The 27,754-nt window shown below is 47.4% G+C and overlaps 2 pseudogenes; one reads left to right on the plus strand and one right to left on the minus strand.

Annotated features, from left to right (window-relative positions):
- Window positions 1-27,754, minus strand: part of LOC147118542 (uncharacterized) — an 84,613-nt pseudogene that overhangs the window by 26,845 nt on the left and 30,014 nt on the right.
- On the plus strand, window positions 1,452-2,452 carry LOC147118544 (uncharacterized; annotated as a pseudogene).

Consider the following 27,754-nt stretch of genomic DNA (forward strand, 5'->3'; position numbering starts at 1 on the left):
TGGGAGGAGAGGGAGGGGAACCAATGAGTGTAGAACTGAACCCAGCCAGAGTCAGCACCTTCAGGGGAGGAGAGGGAGGGGAACCAATGAGTGTAGAACTGAACCCAGCCAGAGTCAGCACCTTCAGGGGAGGAGAGGGAGGGGAACCAGTGAGTGCAGAACTGAACCCAGCCAGAGTCAGCACCTTCAGGGGAGGAGAGAGAGGGGAACCAGTGAGTGTGGAACTGAACCCAGCCAGAGTCAGCACCTTCAGGGGAGGAGAGAGAGGGGAACCAGTGAGTGTAGAACTGAACCCAGCCAGAGTCAGCACCTTCAGGGGAGGAGGGGTACCAGTGAGTGCAGAACTGAACCCAGCCAGAGTCAGCACCTTCAGGGGAGGAGAGGGAGGGGAACCAGTGACTGTGGAACTGAACCCAGCCAGAGTCAGCACCTTCAGGGGAGGAGAGGGAGGGGAACCAGTGAGTGTAGAACTGAACCCAGCCAGAGTCAGCACCTTCAGGGGAGGAGAGAGAGGGGAACCAGTGAGTGTAGAACTGAACCCAGCCAGAGTCAGCACCTTCAGGGGCGGAGGGGTACCAGTGAGTGTAGAACTGAACCCAGCCAGAGTCAGCACCTTCAGGGGAGGAGAGGGAGGGGAACCAGTGACTGTGGAACTGAACCCAGCCAGAGTCAGCACCTTCAGGGGAGGAGAGGGAGGGGCACCAGTGAGTGTAGAACTGAACCCAGCCAGAGTCAGCACCTTCAGGGGAGGAGAGAGAGGGGAACCAGTGAATGTAGAACTGTACCCAGCCAGAGCCAGCACCTTCAGGGGAGGAGAGGGAGGGGAATCAGTGAGTGTAGAACCGAACCCAGCCAGAGTCAGCACCTTCAGGGGAGGAGAGGAAGGGGAACCAGTGAGTGTAGAACTGAACCCAGCCAGAGTCAGCACCTTCAGGGGAGGAGAGGGAGGGGAACCAGTGAGTGTAGAACTGAACCCAGCGAGAGTCAGTACCTTCAGGGGAGGAGAGGGAGGGGAACCAGTGAGTGTAGAACTGAACCCAGCCAGAATCAGCACCTTCAGGGCAGGGAGAAAATTTGACTGACAGGAAACATGTTGGAGACGGCACGGGAAGGAGGGAGAGTCTGTGGGATGGGGATTTACAGCTTTGGGGAAGAAGAGAGGAAAGAATGTTTCACAGCAACTAGAATTGCCTGTCCTGAATTTTGATCCTGTATTTACAGTGTTTACTTGTGTAACTTCCCTTTACAGGATATTAGAAGGGGAGGATTTGCAGGCGGGAAACTTAAACCAAACATCACGTCAAGACCTGACAGTCACGCAATTCATCAGGACCTAAATATAATTGGACTTTGAATGTGGAAAGAGAAATGTTTGTCTCAATCTTTACACAATCTGAAAAACTTCGCACCATTCACAGTGGGGAGAAACCATACACGTGTTCAGTGTGTGGATGAGGCTTCGACTGATCTTCCAACCTGGAGAGACACAAGGACACCCGCACCACAGAGAAACCCTGGAAATGTGGGGATTGTGGGAAGGGATTCAATTACCCGTCTGAGCTGGAAATGCATCGTCGCACTCACACTGGGGAGAGGCCATTCACCTGCTCCGTGTGTGGGAAGGGATTCACTCAGTCATCCTACCTGCGGACACACCAGGGAGCTCACACTGGGGAGAGGCCATTCACCTGCTCCGTCTGTGGGAAGGGATTCAGTCAATCCTCCCACCTTCTGAGGCACCATCGTATTCACAAAGAGGAGAGGACTTTTAAATGTTCTGACTGTGATATGAAGTATAAAAGCAAAACTGATCTGCAGAACCACCAACGCACTCATACTGGGGAGAGACCGTTCACCTGCTCCGTGTGTGGAAAGAGATTCACTCAGTCATCCACCCTACTGACACACCAGCGAGTTCACACAGGGGAGAGGCCATTCACCTGCTCTGAGTGTGGGAAGGGATTCACTTTCTCATCCAAGCTGTTTAATCACCAGCGACTTCACACTGGGAAGAGGCCGTTCACCTGCTCCATTTGTGGGAAGGGAGTCACTCAGTCATACAACCTGCTGAGATACCAGCAAGTTCACGATCGACTACAGAGGTTGGATTCTGCTGTTATTGCTGCTGTTAACCACATCCAGGACTGAACCATGTTCACTCTGACAGTTGGGGTTTGTTTCTGCTGATGCTAATAACCCCCTTTGTTCTGTATGTACCTTTAAGAGAATAACTGGTCTCAGACTGCAGTACCGGCAGTGACCACCCCTGTATAAAAGGCGCTTTTGAGCCTCTGTGTTTTTAGTTTCACTATTGACTTCCACCAGTAAAGACTTACTTTGTTCACTCCTGCTGTCCGTGTCTCAATTATTCACGGACGTAACACTGGCGACGAGTAAGAAACGAACTTACCTGCAACTCGGCAGCACCTCAGACGACGTTATTGAAGGTCGAAGCCAGAAGAAAGAATTTTTTTTTTAAATAAAATCCAAAGAAACTCGAGAAACGGGCGTCGACCGTGGGCAACCGCCCTCCAAATCGTCGGATTGGAAACTTGCAGGAGAGACTGTCCAGAGCCAGGCTTGGTTCCTCGGTCTGTGGTTTCCCAGCTAATCGGGCTGGTGGCAGGTAGTGCACTGATCCTTCCTGGGCTGCGGCGGGCTGAAGCTCGATCGGGTGGCTTTTCAACGGGGCCGGGCAGCGAGTCGGGAAGCAAAGAGAGAGAGAGAGGGTGGAGCACACAGGGCGTGGCCGGTGCTTCAGAGCCGGGCAGCGTTCGGACCTAAGAAGAGGGAGGGAAGTGTCCCAGAGGGTCCGCTCCACGACGGGAAAATAATAAAAGAAAAAAAAAATCAATATTAAACGCGCAAGAAACCATGGAAGGCAGCGCTAACAACAGCGGGAAAGAAGGCAAAGCACGGGAGGCGCCATTTTGTTAAATCGGGGAAGAAGGCAAAGCGCTGGAGGTGCCATTTTAGATTTGCAAGATGCCGAAGACTGGCTGTATCACCGCTTTTGATAATACAATAGAGGACTGGACCACGTATGTGGAAAGAGTCGAGGTATATTTCGAGGCAAACGAAATAGCGGAGGGGAAAAAGGCATCGATATTGCTAAACTTAATGGGCGCTAGAACGTACGGCCTATTGCGGGACCTGATTACTCCAGCCAAACCGAAGGCGAAGAGTTTTAACGAAATTGTTGCTGTCCTACAGGAACACTTAAACCCTGCACCGCTGTTGATAGCAGAAAGATTTAAATTCCACAGGAGAACTCAGCACAAAGATGAGAGCAATGCTGAGTATCTTACGGAACTATGCAAGCTATCAAAGCACTGCCAGTTCGGAGCAGGACTGGCAGATACCCTACGGGACAAATTTGTCTGTGGACTCCTGAGTGAAGGAACACAGAAGAAGTTACTCTCAGAGAAAGAGCTGACGCTAGATAAGGCTTTCAGCGTGGCAGTATCATATGAAGCAGCAGCCAGGGGAGCTGCAGAAATTCAACAAAAACCACAGGAATACGGCACCCACGAAATGACACGGGGATTTGCAAAATGTTATCGCTGCGGCAGAACTAACCATGACCAGAAGGACTGCTGGTCCAAAGACAAAATATGCAGGCAATGCGGGAAGATGGGACACATTGCACGAGTTTGCAGGTCTGGGAAGAAGACCAGCGACAACAAAAAGGCTACTAAGGAACCGTACAAGAAAGTACAAAAGATGACGGACAGTAGTTCCGAAGACCAGATGAGCGATAGTGAATCCGGGAACAGGAGACTAAGCTGTCTCAAACTTCACAATGTAATCGCAAAAGAGGATCACCGAACCATTTGGGTCACCCTCATGATAGCAGGGTCCCAAGTTAAAATGGAATTGGATACAGGATCAACGCTAACCATCATGAATCGACGAGACTACGAGCGGCTATTTTCACACATACCCTTGAGAGAGACATCCATCGTCTTGACGACGTATACGGGGCGAAAGGTATACCCCAGAGGAAAAATAAGGGTGCCTGTCGAATACAACGGCAAGAAAATACGGAAATTGTATCTCTACATACTGCCAAATGGTGGACCACCGTTATTGGGACGGGAATGGATCAGGAAGATAAACTTAGATTGGCACTCCATTCATGCAATGACGGTGGACGGTAAAAAAGATGAAGACGTCACTCCTGGACGATTGTCAACAATCTTAGCTAACGCCAAAGAGGTATTTCAACAAGAACTGGGCACGCTTAAAGGCGTAACCGCCTCAATAAAAATAGAAGAGAATGCAGTTCCCAAGTTTTTCAAAGCAAGACCGGTACCATATGCAATTCGCCCAGCCGTCGAGGCAGAGCTGGAGAATCTGGAGAAGGCGGGCGTGTTGTCTAAGGTCGACTGGAGCGAGTGGGCGACACCCATCGTTCCTGTCATGAAGAAAACGTTAAGCAATAAGTCCGGGGAGCCAAGGAAGATTCGCATCTGTGGGGATTTCAAGGTGACGGTGAACCCAGTCCTTCACACAGTACAATATCCTCTTCCAAGGATAGAAGACATATTCGCCTCACTGTCTGGAGGGAAGCGTTTTACAAAAACTCACCTAGCACAAGCATATTTGCAGATGGAGGTTGAGGAGTCCTCTAGGAAGTATCTCACGATAAACACTCACAAAGGTCTTTACCAGTATCATCGATTGGTATTCGGAGTAGCATCGGCTCCGGCGATATGGCAAAGAGCGATGGAACAAGTCCTGCAAGGAATTCCGGGGACTCAGTGTTACTTGGACGACATCCTTGTAACAGGTGAAGATGACAGTGAACACCTTAACAACCTAGAACAGGTGCTCACTAGACTACGGGAACATGGGCTGCGAGCCAACCGCCCCAAGTGTGAATTTTTTAAGAAACAGATATCGTATTGTGGCCACGTGATTGATGAAGAGGGGTTACATAAGTCCCCTGACAAAATTGAAGTGGTTGTTAAGGCCCCAGCGCCTGAAAATGTGTCGCAACTGAGGTCATTCCTCGGATTGGTGAATTACTATCATAAGTTTTTGCCGAATTTGTCGACAATTCTGCACCCACTGAACGCCCTGCTACGAACGGGGGTAGCATGGAAATGGAGCGATGATTGTAAGCGTGCTTTTCAGAAGAGTAAGGACTTAATCACTTCAAGGGAAGTATTGGCTCACTACAACCCAGCACTGCCAATCAGGCTGGCATGTGATGCGTCTCCCTATGGCATTGGGGCGGTACTGTCACATAAATTCCTTGATGGTTTGGAGAGGCCGATAGCTTTTGCGTCACGCTCGTTAACTTCTGCCGAGCGTAACTACGCCCAGATTGACAGAGAGGCCCTCAGCCTAGTGTGGGGGGTAAAGAAGTTCAATCACTACCTGCACGGTCAAAAATTTACTCTATTAACCGATCATCAACCTCTTGTCTCCATTTTCAACCCTCAGAAGGGCGTACCGATAATGACAGCACAACGGCTGCAGAGATGGTCCCTTTTCCTAGGGGCACACCAATATGACATCGAGTACAAAGGAACTAAACAGCATGGAAATGCTGATGGATTGTCACGTCTACCGTTGCCAACGGTGGAAGAAGAAGACCTTGCAGTGGATCCAATGGAGTTATTCCACTCGACCATAGTCGAATGTCTCCCTGTGACGAATGCAAACATAGAAAAGGAAACACGGAATGACCCGACACTATCACGGGTCTATGATTTAACGGTGAAGGGATGGCCAGCACATGGCGAACCACTGCTGCCAGCATTCTCGCCGAGAAGAGAACAGTTGTCAGTGTGCAGAGGAACCTTGATGTGTGGATCCAGAGTAGTAATTCCACCTAAGTTGATGGATAGAGTGCTCAATGAGCTTCATGAGGGTCATCTGGGTGGGGTAAAAATGAAGAGCTTAGCCAGAGCGTTTGTGTGGTGGCCGGGAATCGATAGAGAAATCGAAGAGATGACCAAGAGCTGTGCAGGATGCCAGAAGGTCCAAAACGCCCCACCACAAGCTCGTCTGCATCCATGGGAGTGGCCCTCATCTCCATGGCAAAGGGTGCTCATTGATTTTGCTGGTCCCTTCATGGACTCGATGTTTTTAATTGCGGTGGATGCACATTCAAAGTGGCCAGAGGTAATAAAAATGTCCTCAACCACCACGGAAAAAACTATCACAGTTTTACGAACCATATTCGCCAGGAATGGGCTGCCTGAACAGATTTGCTCTGACAATGGACCACAGTTTGTGTCTGAAGAGTTCCGGAGGTTCTTAAAGAACAATGGTGTTAAGCATTACACATCTGCCCCATATCATCCAGCCACTAATGGATTGGCCGAGAGGTTTGTCCAAACATTCAAGAAGGCTATCAAGGCAATGTGTAATGAAGATATACCCCTACAACACAAGGTGGACAACTTCTTGTTTGCCTACCGGAATGCGACACATGCGGTTACCAACCAAACTCCAGCCATGATGTTCTTCAATCGAAGACTACGATGCCGCTTGGATTTGGTTAAGCCAAACGTCCGAAGAGATGTGGAGAACAGGCAGTTTCAGAATATGAATGAAAGGCCGACCAGGAGTTTTAAGATAGGTCAACCAGTTTTGGCCCGGGACTACCGCACTGAGAAATGGCAGCCAGGAACGATTTGTACACGACAAGGACCTCTCATGTATACCGTGGACGTTGGGGAGAGCATTGTAAGACGCCATGCTGACCAGATTCTAGAGTCACGGGAAAACGTCAACTCCACACCACGATCTGATACACCTGGTAATGAAATCGACGTTCCAATTGCAGCTACCGCAGAACCGATAATATTGGAAGCAGATGAACCAAACAATGACATTGATCTCGACTCAACATTGCCAGAAGAACCTGATACCCCAAAGAGGCATTATCCAGACAGAATCAGGAAGCCTCCTCAAAGACTGAACTTATAATTGCTTAAACTTAACCAATGTATCTAGCAACAGTAATTGTGATTGTAACTAGTTATCATTTAGTTGTTAAATGAATGTTATGTACTGTTTATCTAAAAGGGGAGGAATTGTTGTGTATGTACCTTTCAGAGAATAACTGGTCTCAGACTGCAGTACCGGCAGTGACCACCCCTGTATAAAAGGCACTTTTGAGCCTCTGTGTTTTTAGTTTCACTATTGACTTCCACCAGTAAAGACTTACTTTGTTCACTCCTGCTGTCCGTGTCTCAATTATTCACGGACGTAACACCCTTAACTGGAGATTAATATTTTGAATAAATATGTAATAAATCAGCTTTGTTTCAAACACAGTGTGTCGAATATTTAATTTCTCTATGATACGAGAAGACACATAGGCCTAGAAATTCAGTTGTTTGCGCCAGCCGCTAGCGCCTTAGGAGGAGGAGATGTGGGGCGCTAGGCGGCTAGCGGCCGGGCGCAGCGCGATCTGCGCCTCTCCCCAACTTCAGTAAAGATTTAGCGGCGGCGCAAAGCCTTTGCGCGCGCTCAGCTGCGCGCGCAGATCCTGACATCATTTCATCGTGCAACGCCCTTTGTGCGCCCCGAACCGGAAATTCAGTGGCGCCGCCCTTCTTTGCGCCTGGCGCCCCCAGCGACTGGTAGAGGGGAACGGTTCCCAGTCGCTGTGGGGCGCGGGGGGCGCTATTTAAAGGGGACTCCTCCTGCAGTATAAGTGGCAGCCATTTTGTGCCAATCCCTCTGTGTGAGAGACGGATATTTGGAGAGAGACAAAGGCAGAGAGCTTTCTGCTTTGACTCAGCGCTTGCACAGGTACTTGTGGCTTCAGGCCAGAGCTTTGCACTTGGATTTCACTTTCAGTGCCATAGCCTTGAGTCGCCACATATAATGGGGGCTGCAATGGGTGGAAACGTTGGCTTTCTGCATTGCATTAAAAGGGATCAGTGACGCCGTGAGAGAGTGCCAGTCATGGCCAGACGGAGATTGGCCAACAGGCGTCGGCACAGGAGGCCTTACCCACCCAGGGTATTCTGCCAGCAGTTCTCATATCCGAACATGTCTGAGAAGCAGTGTGTTCGGAGGATGCGATTCAGAAGGGAGGTGGTCACTGAGATCTGCCACCTGCTTCGCAGAGATCTGCAGCCACAGCTGAGGAGCAGGACGTCTCTGTCAGTGGCAGTGAAGGTGACGGTGGCTCTCAACTTCGATGCCACTGGCTCCTTCCAATCCACTACTGGGGACATTGCCAACATCTCCCAGTTCGCGGAACATTGCTGCATCCGCCAGGTGAACAATGCCCTTTTCAGAAGGAGACGTCAGTACATCTTCCCCATGACCCTGGACAAGCAGCAAGAGCGTGCAATCGGATTTGGAAGAATAGCGGGCTTCCCCATGGTTGAGGGTGTAGAACTGATGAACCAGCAATGGTCAGGCCTTGCTTCAGGGCTGCAGTGTGCAGGGCATGGCAGCCAAACAAGTCGACCCTTCCCCTTTAAGAGCTGACCGGCGCCAGCGTGTCTGCCTTCATTGAGCAAGTCGCCACACCTGCGCTGCGCCTGTCCTCGGTGTTAGCGCCCCGGATCGCCGGCTTAGCACCTAATGATAGTTGTGCATCGCCTGTTTTAGCACAGCAGCAACCTCTTGGGGCGATGCCACTGAATATCGGCGAAGGTGGAGCGAAGTTGCGCCGGGCGCAAACTTTAGCGGCCGCCCGGCTGTAGCGCCCCAAACGTGGCTTTACTGAATTTCTAGGCCATAGAGTTATACAGCACAGAAAGAGGCCATTTGGCCCATTGTGTCCATGCTGGCCATCAAGCCCTGTCTATTCTAATCCCATTTTCCAGCACCTGGTCCGTAGCCTTGTATGCTATGGCGTTTCAAGTGCCCATCTAAATGCTTCTTGAATGTTGTGAGGGTTCCTGTCTGTACCACCTTATCAGGCAGTGAGTTCCAGATTCCAACCACCCTCTGGGTGAAAAAGTTTTCCCTCAAATCCCCTCTAAACCTCCTGCCCCTTACCTTGAAGCTATGCCCCCTGGTTATTGACCCCTCTACTAAGGAGAAAAGTTCCTTTCTATCTACCCTATCTATGCCCCTCATAATTTTGTACACCTCAATCAGGTCCCCCCTCAGCCTTCTCTGCTCTAAGGAAAACAACCCCAGCCTGTCCAGTCTCTCTTCATAGCTGAAGCGCTCCAGCCCAGGTAACATCCTGGTGAATCTCCTCTGCAACCTCTCCAATGCAATCACATCTCTCCTATAGTTTGGCGACCAGAATACACAGTATTCCAGCTGTGGCCTAGCTAGCGTTTAGTAAAGCTCCATCATAACCTCCCTGCTTTTATATTCTATGCCTCAGCTAATGAAGGCAAGTGTCCCATATGCCTTTTTAACCACCTTATCTCCCTGTCCTGCTGCCTTCAGGGACCTATGTACATGCACACCAATGTCCCTCTGATCCTCTGTCCTTCCGAGGATCCTACCACATCTGCGAACTTACTGATCATACCTCCTACATTCATATCTAAATCATTAGTGTACACTACAAACAGCAAAGGACCCAGCACCGCTCCCTGTGGTACACCACTGGACACAGGCTTCCAGTCACAAAAACAACCTTCCACCATCACCCTCTGCCTCCTGCCACTAAGCCAATTTTAAATCCAATGTGCCAAATTGCCCTGGATCCCATGGGCTCTTAACTTCTTGACCAGTCTCCCATGCGGGACTTTGTCAAAAGCCTTACTGAAGTCCATGTAGACTGCATCAACTGCACTACCCTCATCCACACACCTAGTCACCCCCTCGAAAAATTCAATCAAATTGGTTAGACATGATCTCCCCCTGACAAAGCCATGCTGACTATCCTTGATTAATCCTTGCCTCTCCAAGTGGAGACTAATTCTGTCCCTCAGAATGTTTTCCAATAATTTCCCTACCACTGATGTTAGGCTCACTGGCCTGTAATTCCCTGGTTTATCCCTACTACACTTCTTGAGCAACGGTACTACGTTAGCTGTTCTCCAGTCCTCTGGCACCTCCCCTGTGGCCAGAGAGGTTCTGAAAATTTCTGTCAGAGCCCCTGCAATCTCCTCCCTTGCTTCACACAGCAGCCTGGGATACATCTCGTCTGGGCCTGGTGATTTATTTACTTTTAACCCGTCTAAAACCGCGAGTACCTCCTCCCTCTCGATACTAATTTGTTTAAGTATATCACAATCTCCCTGCCTGATTGCTATGCCTACATCGTCCTTCTCCATAGTGAACACAGGTGCAAAATATTCATTTAAAACCTCACCTACATCTTCTGGCTCTACACACAGATTGCCACTTTGGTCCCTAATGGGCCCTACTCTTTCCCTGGTTATCCTCTTGCCCTTAATATACTTATAAAACACCTTGGGATTTTCCTTTATTTTGCCCACCTGTGTTTTATCATGCCCCCTCTTCGCTCTCCTAATTTCTTTTTTAAGTAGCCCCCTGCACTTTCTATACTCCTCTAGGGCTTCCACTGGTTTTAGTCCATTGTATCTGCCAAAAGCCTCCCTTTTTTTCCTAATCCATTCTTGTATATCCCTTGACATCCAGGGTTCCCTGGGCTTGTTGGTCCCACCCTTGACCTTTACAGGAACATGTTGGCATTGTACACTCTCTATTTCCTTTCTGAAAGACTCCCACTGCTCTGATGTGGATTTTCCTACAAGTAGCTGATCCCAGTCCATTTTGGCCAGATCCTGCCTTATCATATTAAAATCGGCCTTCCCCCAAATTAGAACCTTTATTTCCGGTCCATCTTTGTCCTTTTCCATGACTACCTTTAATCTCACCGATTTATGGTCACTGTCACCAAAATGCTCTCCTACTGATACTTCTACCACTTGCCTGGTTACATTCCCTAGAATTAGGTCCAGTACCGCCCCCTCTCTTGTAGGACTTTCTACATGCTGGCTCAAAAAGCTCTCCTGCATGCACTTTAAGAATTCCGCACTCTCTAAGCTTTTCACACTCTGACTATCCCAGTTAATATTGTGGAAGTTGAAATCCCCTACTATTATTATCCTATTATTTCTACACTGCTCTGAGATTTGCCTACATATCTGTTCCTCTATCTCCCCCTGACTGTTTGGGGGCCTATAATACACTCCCAGCAAAGTGCTTGCCCCCTTTTTGTTTTTAAGTTCTACCCATATGGCCTCATTAGAGGAACCTGCTAAAATATCATCCCTCCTTACAGCTGTAATTGACTCCTTGATTAATATTGTGATACCCCCTCCTCTTTTACACCCCCCTCTGTCTCGCCTGAAGATTCTATACCCCGGAATATTGAGCTGCCAGTCCTGCCCCTCCCTCAACCATGTCTCTGTGATAGCAACAATATCATACTCCCACGTGCACATCAACACCTTCAATTCATCTGCCTTACTCGCAAGACTCCTTGCATTAAAATAAATGCCATCCAGCCTTGCCATACTCCCTTGTGCCATTACATATTTGCTCTGCCTTCCAGGCTGACTTGTTTTTTCCTCTATATTTGGCTGTGCATCACCCCTTACTATAGCTCCCCTCCGTATCCCATCCCCCTGCCAAGTTAGTTTAACTACCCCCAACAGTACTAGCCAACCTCCCCACAAGGATGTTGGTCCCATTCCGTTTCAGTTGCAACCCATCCGACTTGTGCAGGTCCCACCTTCCCCAGAAGCAGACCCAGTGATCCAGGAAACTAAAGCCCTCCCTCCTGCACCAATTCTTTAGCCACGCATTCATCTGCTCTATCCTCCTGTTCCTATACTCACTAGCAGCATCTTCTTCCTTGGTAAAGACAGATGCAAAGTGCTCATTTAGTACCTCAGCCATGCCCTCTGTCTCCATGCATTTAGTCTAATTTTTGGTTCCGAATCAGCCCCACCCTTCCTTCCCATTTACTATTTATATGCCTATTGACTTTTTGGATTCCTTTTTATGTTAGCTGCCAGTCTTTTCTCATTCTTCCTCTTTTCCCCTCTTATTTCCTTTTTCACTTCCCCTCTGAACTTTCTGTATTCAGCCTGGTTCTCACTTGTATTCTCAACCTGACATCTGTCATATGCCCCTTTTTTCTGCTTTATCTTAATCTCTATCTCTTTCATCATCCAGGGAGCTCGGGCTTTGGCTGCCCTACCTTTCCCCCTCGTGGGAATGTACCTCTACTGTACTCAAACCATCTCCTCTTCAAAGGCAGCCCATTGTTCAATGACAGTTTTGCCTGCCAATCTTTGATTCCAATTTACCCAGGCCAGGTCCGTTTTTAACCCATTGAAATTGGCCCTCCTTTTTAAAATTCATTTATGGGATGTGGGCATTGCTGGCAAGGCCAGCATTTATTGCCCATCCCTAATTGCCCTTGAGAAGGTGGTGGTGAGCCACCTTCTTGAACTGCTGCAGTCGGTGTGGTGAAGGTACTCCCACAGTGCTGTTTGGTAGGGAGTTCCAGGATTTTGACCCAGCGACGATGAAGGAATTGTGATATACTTCTAAGTCAGGATGGTGTGTGAACTTGGAGGGGAACTTGGAGGTGGTGGTGTTCCCATGCGCCCGCTGCCCTTGTACTTCTAGGTGGAAGAGGTCGCGCGTTTGAGAGGTGCTGCCGAAGAAGCCTTGGCGAGTTGCTGCAGTGCATCTTGGAGGGAACGGTAGTGTGGTGGTAATGTCACTGGGCTAGTAATCCAAAGGCGTGGACTAATAATCCAGAGATATGAATTCAAACTCCCACCACAGCAGCTGGGGAATTTAAAATTCAGTTAATTAAATAAATCTGGAATTTAAAAAAGCATCAATAATGGTAACCATGAAACTATTGGATTGTCGTAAAAAGCCACCTGATTTGCTAATGTCCTTTAGGGCAGGAAATCTGCTGTCCTTACCTGGTCTGGCCTATATGTGACTCCAGACCCACAGCAATGTGTTTGACTCCTCTGAAATGGCCTAGCAAGTCACTCAGTTGTAACAAACTGCTGCAGGAGTGTTTCAGCCAGTGGAGTATACCCATTGGCTTCAGTTTTACTCGGGCTCCTTGATACCACACTCGGTCAAATGCTGCCTTGATGTCAAGGGCAGTCACTCTCACCTCGCCTCTGGAATTCAGCTCCTTTGTCCATATTTGGACCAAGGCAGTAATGAGCTGAGTGGCCTTGGTGGAACCTAAACTGGGCGTCAGTGGGCAGGCTATTGGTGAGTAAGTGCCGCTTGATAGCACTGTCGATGACACCTTCCATCACTTTGCTGATGATTGAGTGTAGACTGATGGGGTGGTAATTGGCCGGATTTGATTTGTCCTGCTTTTTATGGACAGGACAGACCTGGGCAGTTTTCCACATTGTCGGATCGATGCCAGTGTTGTAGCTGTACTGGAACAGCTTGGCTCGAGGCGTGGCTAACTCTGCAGCACAAGTTTTTAGCACGATAGCCGGGATGTTGTCGGGACCCATTGCCTTTGCTGTATCCAGTGCGCTCAGCCATTTCTTGATATCATGTGGAGTGAATCGAATTGGCTGAAGACTGGCTTCTGTGATGGGGGGGGACCTCAGGAGTAGGCCGATATGGATCATCCACTTGGCACTTCTGACTGAAGATGGTTGCAAATGCTTCAGCCTTGTCTTTTGCACTCACGTGCTGGGCTCCACCATCATTGAGGATGGGGATATTCATGGAGCCTCCTCCTCCAGTTAGTTGTTTAATGGTCCACCACCATTCATGACTGGATGTGGCAGGACTGCAGAGCTTTGATCTGATCCGTTGATTGTGGGATCGCTTAGCCCTGTCTATAGCATGCTACTTCCACTTTTTAGCATGCATGTAGTCCGGTGTTGCAGCTTCCCCAGGTTGGCACCTCATTTGTAGGTACGCCTGGTGCTGCTCCTGGCATGCTCTTCTGCACTCCTTATTTAACCAGGGTTGGTCCCCTGGCTTGATGGTAATGGTAGAGTGAGGGATATGCAGAGCCATGAGGTTACAGATTGTGGTGGAATATAATTCTGCTGCTGCTGATGGCCCACAGCGCCTTTGGATGCCCAGTTTTGAGCTGCTAGATCTGTTCTGAATCTATCCCATTTAGCATGGTGGTAGTGCCACACAACACGATGGAGGGTATCCTCAGTGTGAAGATGGGACTTCATCTCCACAATGACTGTGCGGTGGTCACTGCTACCAATGCTATCATGGACAGATGCATCTGCGACAGGTAGATTGGTGAGGACGAGGTTAAGTAGGGTTTTCCCTCGTGTTGGTTCTCTCACCACCTGTCGCAGGCCCAATCTGGCAGCTATGTCCTTCAAGACTCGGCCAGCTCGGTCAGTAGTGGTGCTACCGAGCCACTCTTGGTGATGGACATTGAAGTCCACCCAGTGTACATTTTGTGCCCTTGCTACTCTCAGTGCTTCTTCCAAGCGGTGTTTAACATGGAGGAGTACTGATTCATCAGCTGAGGGAGGGCGGTAGGTGGTAATCAGCAGGAGGTTTCCTTGCCCATGCTTGACCTGAAGCCATGAGACTTCATGGGGTCCGGAGTCAATGTTGAGGACTCCCAGGGCCACTCCTTCCCGACTGTATACCACAGTGCCGCCACCCCTGGTGGGTCTGTCCTGTCGGTGGGACAGGACATACCCAGGGATGGTGATGGAGGAGTTCAGGACATTGGCTGAAAGGTATAACCCTGTGAGTATGACTATGTCAGGCTGTTGCTTGACTAGTCTGTGGGACAGACTCTCCCAATTTTGGCACAAGTCCCCAGATGTTGGTGAGGAGGACGTTGCATGGTTGACTGGGCTGGGTGTGCCATTACCGTGTCCGTAGCCGGTGCCAAGGTCGATGCCGGGTGGTCAGTCTGGTTTCATTCTTATTATGTTTTGTTGTGGTTAGTTACAGCTGAGTGACTCGCTGGGCCATTGCAGAGGGCAGTTAAAAGTCAACCACATTGCTGTGGGTCTGGAGTCACATATAGGCCAGATTTCCTTCCCTGAAGGACATTAGTGAACCAGATGGGTTTTTACGACAATCCTATAGTTTCATGGTCACCATTATTGATACTGGCTTTTTATTCCAGATTTATTTAATTAACTGAATTTAAATTCCCAGCTGCCGTGGTGGGATTTGAAATAATCTAGAGTAAGAAAACGCCCAAAAATGGAACAGTCGGTAACAGAACATCAATGAGTCTTCTCTTATCATGGAGAAATCAAATATTCAAAACACTGTGTTTGAAACAAAGATGATTTATACAGAATATTAATCTCCAGTTATAGGGGTTATTAACATAGAAACATAGAAGATAGGAGCAGGAGTAGGCCATTCGGCCCCTCGAGCCTGCTCCGCCATTCAATGAGATCATGGCTGATCATCCAAATTCAGTACCCTGTCCCTGCCTTCTCCCCATATCCCTTGATCCCTTTAGCCTTAAGAAATATATCCAACTCCTTCTTGAATATATTTAATGAATTGGCCTTCACTGCCCTCTGTGATAGAGAATTCCACAGGTTCACCACTCTCTGGGTGAAGAAATTCCTCCTCATCTCTGTCCTAAATGGCTTACTCCTTATCCTTAGACTGTGACCCCTGGTTCTGAACTCCCCGGCCATCAGGAACATCCTTCCTGCATCCAGTCTGTCCAGTCCTGTTAGAATTTTATAAGTTTCAATGAAATCCCCTCTCATTCTTCTAAACTCCAGTGAGTATAAGCCCAATCGATCCAATCTCTCCTCATACGTCATTCCTGCCATCCCAGGTATCAGTCTGGTGAATCTTCGCTGCACTCCCTCCATGGCAAGAACATCCTTCCCCAGATAAGGCGACCAAAACTGCACACAATACTCAAGGTGTGGTCTCACCAAGGCCCTGTACACCTGCAGCAAGACATCCTTGTTGTTGTACTCGAACCCTCTCGCTACGAAGGCCAACATACCATTTGCCTTCTTAACCGCGAATCTCCATCAAAGACGGACACCTCAGCACTTCACTCTACCGCAAGCCCACGGACAACCTCACGATGCTTCACTTCTCCAGCTTCCACCCTAACCACGTTAAAGAAGCCATCCCCTATGGACAAGCCCTGCGAATACACAGGATCTGCTCAGACGAGGAGGAACGCGATGGACACCTACAGACACTGAAAGACGCCCTTGTAAGAACGGGATATGACGCTCGACTCGTCGATCGACAGTTCCGATGGGCCACAGCGAAAAATCGCATAGACCTCCTCAGAAGACAAACACGGGACACAACCAACAGAGTACCCTTCGTCGTCCAGTACTTCCCCGGAGCGGAGAAACTACGCCATGTTCTTCGCAGCCTTCAACATGTCATCGATGACGACGAACACCTCACTAAGGCCATCCCCACGCCTCCACTACTCGCTTTCAAACAGTCGCCTAACCTCAAACAGACCATCGTTCGCAGCAAATTACCCAGCTTTCAGGAGAACAGCGACCACGACACCACACAACCCTGCCACAGCAACCTCTGCAAGACATGCCAGATCATCAACACAGATACCATCATCACACGTGAGGACACCAACCACCAGGTACATGGTACATACTCATGTGACTCGGCCAACGTTGTCTACCTCATACATTGCAGGAAAGGATGCCCCGGAGCATGGTACATCGGCGAGACCATGCAGACACCGCGCAACAATCACCAGGCAGGAGTGTTCCCTCCCAGTCGGGGAACACTTCAGCAGTCAAGGACATTCAGCCTCCGATCTTCGGGTAAGCATTCTCCAAGGTGGCCTTCGAGACACACGACAACGCAAAATCGTCGAGCAGAAACTGATAGCCAAGTTCCGCACACATGAGGGCGGCCTCAACCGAGATCTTGGGTTCACGTCATGCTACATGTAACCCCACCTGATGCAGGGTCATCCAGACTCGAGTCGACATTGGCTTGTTCTCTCTACACAGATGCGGCCGGACCTGCTGTGATTTCCAGCCAAAAAAAATGTTTTTTGTCTGTTTTTTTGTTTTTCATACAGACCCCAGCATCTGCAATATTTGACCCCTTGTGACCCCACCTCATTGTTCTTTGATGTAATGTTTCCCTGACTGACCTGTTTGGACACCATTCACGCCTTTGACTGCTGTGATTATCTCCCTGCCGAGGTGTGATAAATGGCAGTTGGAAAGGTTACCTGTAAACATCTGACATGATTCTCTGACTATATAAGCTGTGTCTTTATGCATTTCTCCACTTCACCTGAAGAAGGAGCAGCGCTCCGAAAGCTTGTGATTTCAAATAAAGCTGTTGGACTATAACCTGGTGTTGTGTGACTTCTTACATCTGTTTTATTCTAACCTCGATATCCTTTGTCATTGGGAGCTCGAGCTTTGGACGCTCCATCTTTCCTCCTTATGAGAATATGTTTGGTTTGTACCCGAACTATCTCAGCCTTGAAGGCCTGCCATTGGTCATTCACTGTTTTCCTGGACAATCTTTGTTTCCAGTCCACCTGTGCTTGATCCCTTCTCAAATCACTGAAATTGGCTCTCTTCCAGCTGGGTATTTTCACCGTTGATTTTATTTTGTCCCTTTCCATAACTACTTTAAACCTAATGATATTGTGATCACTGTTAACCAGATCCCTCCTGCCCCAGAACCGATGAGAGACCCTTTAAATGTTCTGACTGTGCAAAGAGGTTTCAGAGTTCATCCAACCTGCTGAGTAACCAGCGAGTTCACACAGATCCTCAAAGAAATGAAGATGTTTTAGAAAGGCTGGCGGCACTAAATGTTCGCAGCCATCTCTGAGTAGTGTCCCTTTAATTACAATCTCGCAAAACAAGAAGAATCACTGTCCCTTTAACTATCACAAATCCCCGTGTGGAGGAGAGGGGGAGATACAGTCTGTCCCAGTAACTGTCGCAGAACAGAATTAACGACCCTGTCCCATAAGGGCTTGACCCTCCCCCACTCCTTGCTTTTCCTCAAGTGTCTCATCCTTAAAATTCTCATCCTTGTTTTCAAATCCCTCCGTGGTCTCGCCCCTCCCTATCACTGTAATCTCTTCCAGCCTCTACAACCTTCCGAGATATTTGCGCTCCTCTAATTCCAGCATCTTGAGCATCCCCGATTTTAATCGCTCCACCATTGGCAGCCATGCCTTCAGTTGCCTGGGCCCTGAGCTCTGGAATTCACTTTGGTGGCAAAAACAGGAAGGCAGATTATTATCTAAATGGCAATAGATTGGGAGAAGGGGAAGTGCAACGAGACCTGGGTGTCCTTGTGCACCAGTCGCTGAAGGTAAGCATGCAGGTGCAGCAGGCGGCTAAGAAGGCAAATGGTATGTTGGCCTTCGTAGCGAGAGCGTTTGAGTACAGGAACAAGGATGTCTTGCTGCAGTTGTACAGGGCCTTGGTGAGACCACATCTTGAGTATTGTGTGCAGTTTTGGTCGCCTTATCTGAGGAAGGATGTTCTTGCCATGGAAGGAGTGCAGCGAAGATTCACCAGGCTGATGCCTGGGATGGCAGGAATGACGTATGAGGAGAGACTGGGTCGATTGGGCTTGTACTCGCTGGAGTTTAGAAGAATGAGAGGGGATCTCATTGAAACTTATAAAATTCTAACAGGACTAGACAGACTAGATGCTGGAAGGATGTTCCCGATGGTTGGGGAGTCCAGAGCCAGGGGTCACAATCTAAGGATAAGGGGTAAGCCATTTAGGACAGAGATGAGGAGGAATTTCTTCACCCAGAGAGTGGTGAACCTGTGGAATTCTCTACCAAAGATTCATTAAATATATTCAAGAAGGAGTTGGATATATTTCTCAAGGCTAAAGGGATCAAGGGGTATGGGGAGAAAGCAGGGACCAGATACTGAATTTGGATGATAGCCATGACCGCATTGAATGGCGGAGCAGGCTCGAGGGGCCAAATGGCCTACTCCTGCTCCTATCTTCTATGTTTCTATGTTTAATTCCCTCCCTAAACCTCTTCATCTCTCTACCTCTCTCTCCTTCTTTAAGATGCTCCTTAAAACCTACTTCTTTGACCAAGCTTTTGGTCATCTGCCCGAATATCTCCTTATGTGGCTCGGTGTCAATTTCTGTTTTATAACGATCCTGTGAAGAGCCTTGGCATGTGGTTTATAAATACAAGTGGTTGTTGCTGTTTCCTGAAACTAATAATAAATTCCCCAGAGCGAAAAAAACTTGTACTTTTACTCCCAAATATTAAGAAGTTTATTCTTCAGAAGCATGAGGTTTATCTGCTTTTATTGATGAATTTAAAAAGTCTCTATTAAAACCTGAGCCAGTGTGTTGTGAGACAAAGAGCCTTGTGTCCAATAAGGGGAATAAAGGCCCACAGCCTCCCCTGGCCCCGGGCCCTGAACAAGGGACTGGAGAAACTCGCTGCCCTGCGGATCAGACAATCAGCCGGCGCTAGTCCCGCCCCTCGGGCTCCCCGATTGGTTGGAGGACCCGCCGCCGGCTCGCACCTCCAGCCCCGCCCCACTCACTACCTAATGGTCAGAAGCTCCCGTCAATCAGGCTGTGGGCCCGGGTCACGTGTCCCTCACCAACTTTACAGAGAAAGCGCCGCGCGGTCGCCGGGCGGAGCTGCAGGTCGGCGGGAGCAGGGCCGGGAGATTAATAAACTGCGGGTAGGCCGTGCTGCAGGGTTTATAAAGTTGGAGAATGGCCTCAGGCCCGAATGAGATCCAGCGGCCCGGTCTGTGTTCCGCCGGGCGGCAGCGATGAGGCTTTTTCTCAGTGACAGGCCCGGGTTAGGCGCCGCCATCTTGGTGGAGGAAAGACAGACCGGTTCCACCAGCAGCACGGCGCATGCGTGGCCATCTTGGTACAGGAACAGGGAGTGGGCGGGGCTTCAGGGTCCCAGTACCCAGGAGAGATAATCATTGACTCATAGATTTTATTCTCACTCTGCACACAGCAGGTGTAGAACTGAACCCAACCAGAGTAGAGGGAGGGGGAAACTGGGAGTGGAGGAAAGAAATGTTGGAGATGGTGCGATGGGTTTGGATTTCAGCACAGGGAGGAGAGAGAGTGTGTGGGATGGGGATTTACAGCTTTGGGGGAACAAGAGAGGAAAGAATGTTCCATAGAAACTAGAATTGTCTGTTCTGAATTTCTATCCTGTACTTACAGTGATGACTTTTGTAAACTCCTTTTACAGGGTATTAGAAGGGGAGGATTTACAGACGGGAAGCTCAAACCAAACATCACAACAAGATCTGACAGAGTCACTTGATTCATCAGGACCTGAATATCGTTGGCCTTATTCTCTGTTCTGTCTGTGGGAAAAGATTTCAAACATCAGTGTGACTGGAAAAGCACCGAGACACACACATCCAAGTGAGAGTGTTCCAGTGCACTGACTGTGGGAAGAGCTTTAACCAGTTACACAGCCTGAAAAAACATTGCACCATTCACAGCGGGGAGAAACGGTACACGTGTTCTGTGTGTGGACGAGGCTTCAACCGATTGTCCAACCTGGAGAGACACAAGGACACCCGCACCACAGAGAAACCATGGAAATGTGGGGACTGTGGGAAGGGATTCAATTACCTGTCCAGGCTGGAAACTCATCGAGGCAGTCACACTGGGGAGAGGCCGTTCACCTGCTCCGTGTGTGGGAAGGGATGCACTCAATCATCCCACCTGCTGATACACCAGCGCGTTCACACTGGAGAGAGACCGTTTTCCTGTTCCGTGTGTGGAAATGGTTTCACTCGGTCATCCACCCTGCTGCAACAACAGCGAGTTCACACTGGGGAGAGACCGTTCACCTGCTCCGTGTGTGGAAATGGATTCACTCGGTCATCCAACCTGCTGCAACACCAGCGAGTTCACACCGGGGAGAGGCCGGTCACCTGCTCAGTGTGTGGGAAGAGATTCACTCAGTCATCCACCCTGCGGAAACACCAGCTTGTTCACACTGATAAGAGACCTTTTAAATGTTCTAAGTGTGAGCTGAGCTTTAAAAGTGCAAGTGGTCTGCTGAGACACCAACGCACTCACACCGGGGAGAGGTCATTCACCTGCTCCGTGTGTGGGACGGGATTCACTAAATCATCCAACCTGCTGACACACCAGCGAGTTCACACTGAGGAGAGACCTTTTAAATACTCGGACTGCGGGAAGTGCTATTAAAGTTCCGGGGAACTGACGTGCCATCAACGTGTTCACACTGGGGAGAGACCGTTCAGGTGCTCTCACTGCGGGACTGGGTTCAGGCAATCATCTGAACTCACTGTACACCAGCGCACCCACACTGGGGAGAGGCCGTTCACCTGCTCAGTGTGTGGGAAGGGATTCACTCGCTCATCCTACCTCACTGATCATCAACTTGTTCACACTGATGAGAGACCTTTTAAATGTTCTGACTGTGAGAAGAGCTTTAAAAGCAAAAGGAAACTGATAGAACACGAACGCACTCACGCTGGGGATTGGCCGTTCACCTGCTCCGTGTGTGGGAAGTGATTCACTCAGTCATCCACCCTGTTGAGACACCAGCGAATTCACACTGGGGAGAGGCCGTTCACCTGCTCCGTGTGTGGGAAGGGATTCACTCAGTCATCCCACCTGCTGAGACTCCAGCCAGTTCACAAGTGACTGCAGGGGTTGGATTCTGCTGTTATTGCTGCTGTTAATCACATCCAGGACTGAACCATGTTCATTCTGACAGTTGGGTTTTGTTTCTGCTGAGGTTAATGACCCCTATAACTGGGCAAGAGATTAATCTTCTGGATAGATGTCAAATAAATCAGCTTTGTTTTCAATGCATTTTTGTAGATTTTTGTCTTCTCACCTGAGTGTTTAGCATCACCTGGCTGGAGCTCACTACTACTCAGATGTGTCAGTAGGAGAGCATTTTGGTGACCGTGACTATAATTCGGTGAGATTTAAGGTAGTCATGGAAAAGGACAAGGATGGACTGGAAATAAAGGTTCTAAATTGGGGGAAGGCCGATTTTAATATGATAAGGCAGGATCTGGCCAAAGTGGACTGGGATCAGCTACTTGTCGGAAAATCCACATCAGAGCAGTGGGAGACTTTCAGAAAGGAAATAGAGAGAGTACAATGCCAACATGTTCCTGTAAAGGTCAAGGGTGGGACCAGCAAGTCCAGGGAACCCTGGATGTCAAGGGATATACAAGAATGGATTAGGAAAAAAAGGGAGGCTTTTGGCAGATACAAAGGACTAAAAACAATGGAAGCCCTAGAGGAGTATAGAGAGTGCAGGGGGCTACTTAAAAAAGAAATCAGGAGAGCGGAGGCATAAAATAGAACTATCGCAGCCCTGCCTTCGATCTATTTTATTTCCTTTACAGATTTGAAAAAGGGTTTCGACCCGAAACGTCGAATCTAATTTCTCTCCACGGATGTTGCCTGGCCTGCTGAGTTTTTCCAGCATTTTCTGTTGTTATTTCAGATCAAGGTGAGTTCAGTTTATAGGAGAATAGGGACAAATATCACCCACAACTGAGGGAGTCAAAAGCAGCCATTAGAGAGGCTAAGAGATCTTTTGGAAGATGGTGCACAATTGTGGTAATAATAGTAAAAGCTTTTCCAGCTATGTCAGGAGTCAGAAGACAGAGTTACACAGAGTTACATAGAATTACAGAGTCTACAGCACAGGAACAGGCCATTCAGCCCAACTGGTCAATGCCGGTGTTTCTGCTCCATACGAGTCTCCTCCCACCACTCTTCATCTAACCCTATTAGCATATCCTTCTATTCCTTTCTCCCTCATGGGCTTATCTACCTTCCCCACGAATGTATCTGTGCTATTCGCCTCAACTACTCCTTGTGGTAGCACGTTCCACATTCTGACCTCTCTTTGGGTAAAGAAGTTTCCCCTGAATTCCCCATTGGATTTATTAGAGACTGTGTTATATTTATGACCTGTAGTTTTGGACTCCCCGACAAGTGGAAACATTTTCTCCAGGTCCACCCGATATAACCTTTTCATAATCTTAAAGACCTCGATCAGGTCACCCATCGGCCTTCTCTTTATTCTAGAGAAAAGAGCCCCAGCCTGTTCAGCCTTTCCTGATAAGTATATCATCTCAGTTCTAGGATCATCCTTGCAAAGCCTTTTTCCACCCTCTCCAGTGTCTCTATATCCTTTTTATAACATGGTGACCAGAACTGTGCACTGTGTGCCAAGTGTGGTCTAACCAATGACCTATACAAGTTTAACATAACTTTTCTGCTTTTCAATTCTATCCCTCTAGAAATGATCCCCAGTCCATTGTTTGCTCCTGTTATGGCCTCATTAACCTGCGTCGCTATTTTTAGTGATTTGTGTATCTGGACCCCGAGATCCCTTTGCTCCTCTACCCCATTTAGATTCTTATTTTCCAAGTAGTGTGTGGCCGCCTTATTCTTCCTACCAAAATGCACCACCTCACACGGATCGATATTGAAATTCATTTGCCAATTACATGCCCGTTCTGCAAGTTTGTTAATGTCTTCTTACATTTTGTCACAGTCTTCCTCAGTATTAACTCTACCTCACAATTTGTTGTCATCGACAAGGTTTGGAATTGTACTTCTGATTCCCGAGTCCAAATTGTTTATGTAAATGGTGAACAACAGTGGTCCCAGCGCCAATCCCTGTGGAACACCACTTCCCACCTTTTGCCAGTCTGAGTAGCTACTCCCAACCCCTACTCTCTGTTTCCTGTTTTGTAACCAGCTTGCTATCCATAAACAGTATGTAAGATCTACAAGATGACCATGTGGAGTGAAGGGCCAGGCAGCAGAATGGATGGAAAGATGGCGAAAAAACAAATCAGAGGGTTGGAGTTCAGGGAAGTTTGTAGCGACCTTTGTGTGTGTGTCACAAATAGATTTTGTTCTATTTTGAACAGAAATACAAAAGCTCTACTAGACATGTTAAACTACTAGTTATTTAATCCGGGCTGCAGCTGCTGAAAGGGTGAATGTACTGAGGTTTGTGGCCAGAGCTGGCAGACGTGTTGTTCTGAAGTCTGATGTCTCACACCTGAAGAGTCTGTTTATGTCGTGTTGTAATGACCTTTTTCTGTTGCCTGGTGTCAGCAATAGAAATCAAAGGGAGATGATGCCCCACTCTGTTAATCAACTCTGTAATGATCAATAACATGTCATTCTATAGTGGACACTAGGTGGAGCCGTAGAGCTGTATATAGCTGTATGTATAAGACTACACTACCCAGCTGTATGTATATTAAGACTACATTACCCATGAGGCACTAGGCTACCCAGAAGGCAGCAGTAAAGATGGAAGCCTCTACAGATACTGCACCTAGTCCACATGTGCTCAATAAAAGTGTCTAGCAAAAGCTAGCTGTGTTCATAATAAGAATGTCTATTTATTAATGAACATAAGATGGTACCAGGATGGTGAAGATCTGCTGAAAATTGTGAAAAGCGACATGGAGAATTTGAAGCCACCAGAGCGTTTGAATCTCGAGGGAAATGTCGACTACAATTGGCGGATTTTTAAACAACAATTCGAACTCTACATTGCAGCCATCGGATTCGGTATGAAGCCAGACACAAGGAAGATAGCGTTGCTGCTTACAGTTGCAGGCCCACAGGCGATAGAGGTATTTAATACATTTGTATTTAATCCAGAGGAGAACAGAGAGAAATTAGAAGATGTGCTAAAAAAATTTGATGCACATTGCTCTCCCAAAATGAATGAGACGTATGAAAGATACATCTTCCGTTCTCAGACACAGCAACAAAATGAGACTTTTGATGGCTTTATAACTGATCTGAAACTGAAAGCACAGACATGTAATTTCTCTGAGCTCAAAGCATCCATGATTCGTGACCAGATTGTGTTTCGTATTCATGATAAAAAAGTCAGGGAACGTCTATCGAGAGAAACCGAACTAAATTTGGAAAATGCGGTGAAAATATGCCAAGCCAGCGAGCTAGCTCGAAAGCACGCGAAGACTTTCAGTGAAATCAATAATGATGCGATTGTAATGAGTGATAATGCTGCTGTCGGTGCTGTGTCCTATAAGGGGAAGAAACATGGGCAGAACAGAAATGAAAAGCAATCGGAGGATGAAATTTTTAATTGTAAATGCTGTGGTTACAAACACCAGTTAAGACAATGCCCAGCGTTTGGAAAAATGTGCACAAAGTGTAATGGAAAGAATCACTTTGCCAAACAATGCTTTTCAAAAGTAAAAACAATGAAAGGGCAACAAATTAATGTGATTGAGGACACTGATTTAAGTGAGACATTTTTTGTAGGAATGGTGTCATGTGACGATATCAAAAAAGATACAGAAAATGCGCAGCCCTCAGAAATGGACAATGCTGAACATAAAGTCAATGCAGTAAAAGTGGACAAATGGATGATCCCACTGCAGATAAATGGAGCATTAGTTACATTGAAACTGGACACTGGGGCAAAAGCAAACTTAATCAGTATGAGTGACATATAAAATATGAAAGAAAAGCCCAAAATACAGAAAAAGTCAGTACTACTGAAGGACTATAATGGACAGAAAATAGATAGCTTAGGTGTATGCAGACTTAAAGTGACAGTCAAAGACAAAGTGCATCATCTCATGTTTTCTGTTGTGGCTGAAAGACTTGATTCGATACTAGGTGACAAAGCTTGTGAAGACTTAGAACTGGTCAAGAGAGTTTACTGTATAAACTGTGCCATAAGCAGACCAGATGACTCAGGTGATGAAGCAGAGAGCCCATCAAGGATGAAAAGGCCAAAGGGTATCCATGTCTTCAAAAAGCCTAGTTTCTCCAAGAAGAAAGAAAAATACTTTAAGGTCAAAGAGAAGCCAAAGGAAGAAAAGCACAAAGAGGAAAAACACAAGGAGAAAAAGTCCAAAGGTATAACCACAGCAGATGTTGTTAAGCAGTGGAAAGAGAAAAAGAAAAAGAAGAAGCCTGCACCAGAGCAGGAAGCAGTTCCGGTGGATACGCCTTCTTCCCTCAGGCCAATCTTTGGTGTTCCATTAGCCGAGGCTGCTGAGAGGACTATGCTGTATGATGGGATCCAGCTGCCAGCAGTTTTTCGAGAGTGCATTGACTACATTGAGAGTTATGGCATGAAGAGTGAAGGAAACACTGAAACCCTCTCCAAGCAAAGATCGCAAGGAGACCTCGATCTATACAAGAGCAGATTGATGACAATGCCGCAACTGCATCTTGTCATTCACCGCCAGAACAATCTCATGAAGACACATCAGACTTACCCGTGTTGAGAAGATCCACACGTGAAGTAAAAAAGCCTGATAGACTTAATCTTTGAGTACAATGTAAAGGTTTGAAAATGTGTTGACTGTTTTGAAAATGTTTATGTTTATAGAGCACTAACAAAAGTGTTACTGATATTATCTTTATTGTTTTCTTGAAAGTTGATTGATATTGATTTTGTTAAACCTCAAAGAAAGGGGGATGTAATGATCAATAACATGTCATTCTATAGTGGACACTAGGTGGAGCCGTAGTGCTGTGTAGAGCTGTATATAGCTGTATGTATAAGACTACACTACCCAGCTGTATGTATATTAAGACTACATTACCCATGAGGCACTAGGCTACCCAGAAGGCAGCAGTACCTAGTCCACATGTGCTCAATAAAAGTGTCTAGCAAAAGCTAGCTGTGTTCATAATAAGAATGTCTATTTATTAATGAACATAAGAAACTCTTTGACACATGTCCATGCATTTCCTTTCTTAATTTACAAAGATCACAACTCCATTAGTGAACAATGGATTGCCAGTCTGCCACTTTTTAGTGAGGCTTGAAAGGATTCGCTGTGAAGCTACACCTGCCCATCTGTCTGTGTGTCACTTTGTTTGGATTGTGTTGGACAACAGTCCTAATATCTCGCCTACATCCATTACAATTTTTGAAATGTTAGATTGTACTTGGAAGAAGTTGAGTTTGAATCTGACAATTCTGAAATTGGGAGCTGTTAATGATTTCTGTTTTTCACATAACTATATAGTGATGTGATCAGTCAAAGCAAATTAAAAGATGCTGCTATTTACTGAACACAACTGAATAATTCTACAAGGATGTTATCACAGTCTTCCTCAGTATTAACTACACCCCCCAATTTAGTGTCATCTGCAAATTCTGAAATTGTACCTTTGATTCCCAAGTCCAAATCATTCATGTAAATGGTGAACAACAGTGGTCCCAGCACCAATCCCTGTGGAACACCACTTCCTACCTTCCGCCCGTCTGAGTAAATACCTTAAACTCATCCCGTCACTATAACTGGACTTGTCTCCATTCCCATGGCGAGGGGATTGCTGTACCAGACGGGAGGGGCAACATTTGGGGCTCTCGATTCTCCACCAATTCCCATTCCCCTCCTTTCTGGTGGACAATGGAGGTGCCACTGTGTGTAATGTGCAGGTCAGTGAGAATTATCCACGAGGATTAATCAGCACTTTCTAATTGGAGATGTTAATCAGTGGAACCTTTCAGGCACTGAATTGTAGATTTTGTACCAAAGATCAACTTAGGATTGAAGTAAAAGTTCATAATTTTATTGTAAAATAATTTCTGATGAGAGTCCCTGAATTAAGGGGAAAGATCACAAACAGCAGTTCTTAAAGGGACACTGCAGCCCCGAGATTACAATCAGCTATATATCCAGAATATTAACCCCTATAACTGGGCTGGAGTTTATTAATATTATCAGAATCAGAGAAATTTACAGCACAGAAGGGCATCATTTCGGCCATCATGTCCGCGCTGGCAGACAAAGAGCTCTCCAACCTAATCCCACTTTCCAGCTCTTGGTCCGTAGTCCTG

Source organism: Somniosus microcephalus, chromosome 4 (genome assembly GCF_052327205.1).
Source record: "Somniosus microcephalus isolate GS21.2 chromosome 4, FLI_Smic_1.0, whole genome shotgun sequence".
NCBI lineage: Eukaryota > Metazoa > Chordata > Chondrichthyes > Squaliformes > Somniosidae > Somniosus > Somniosus microcephalus.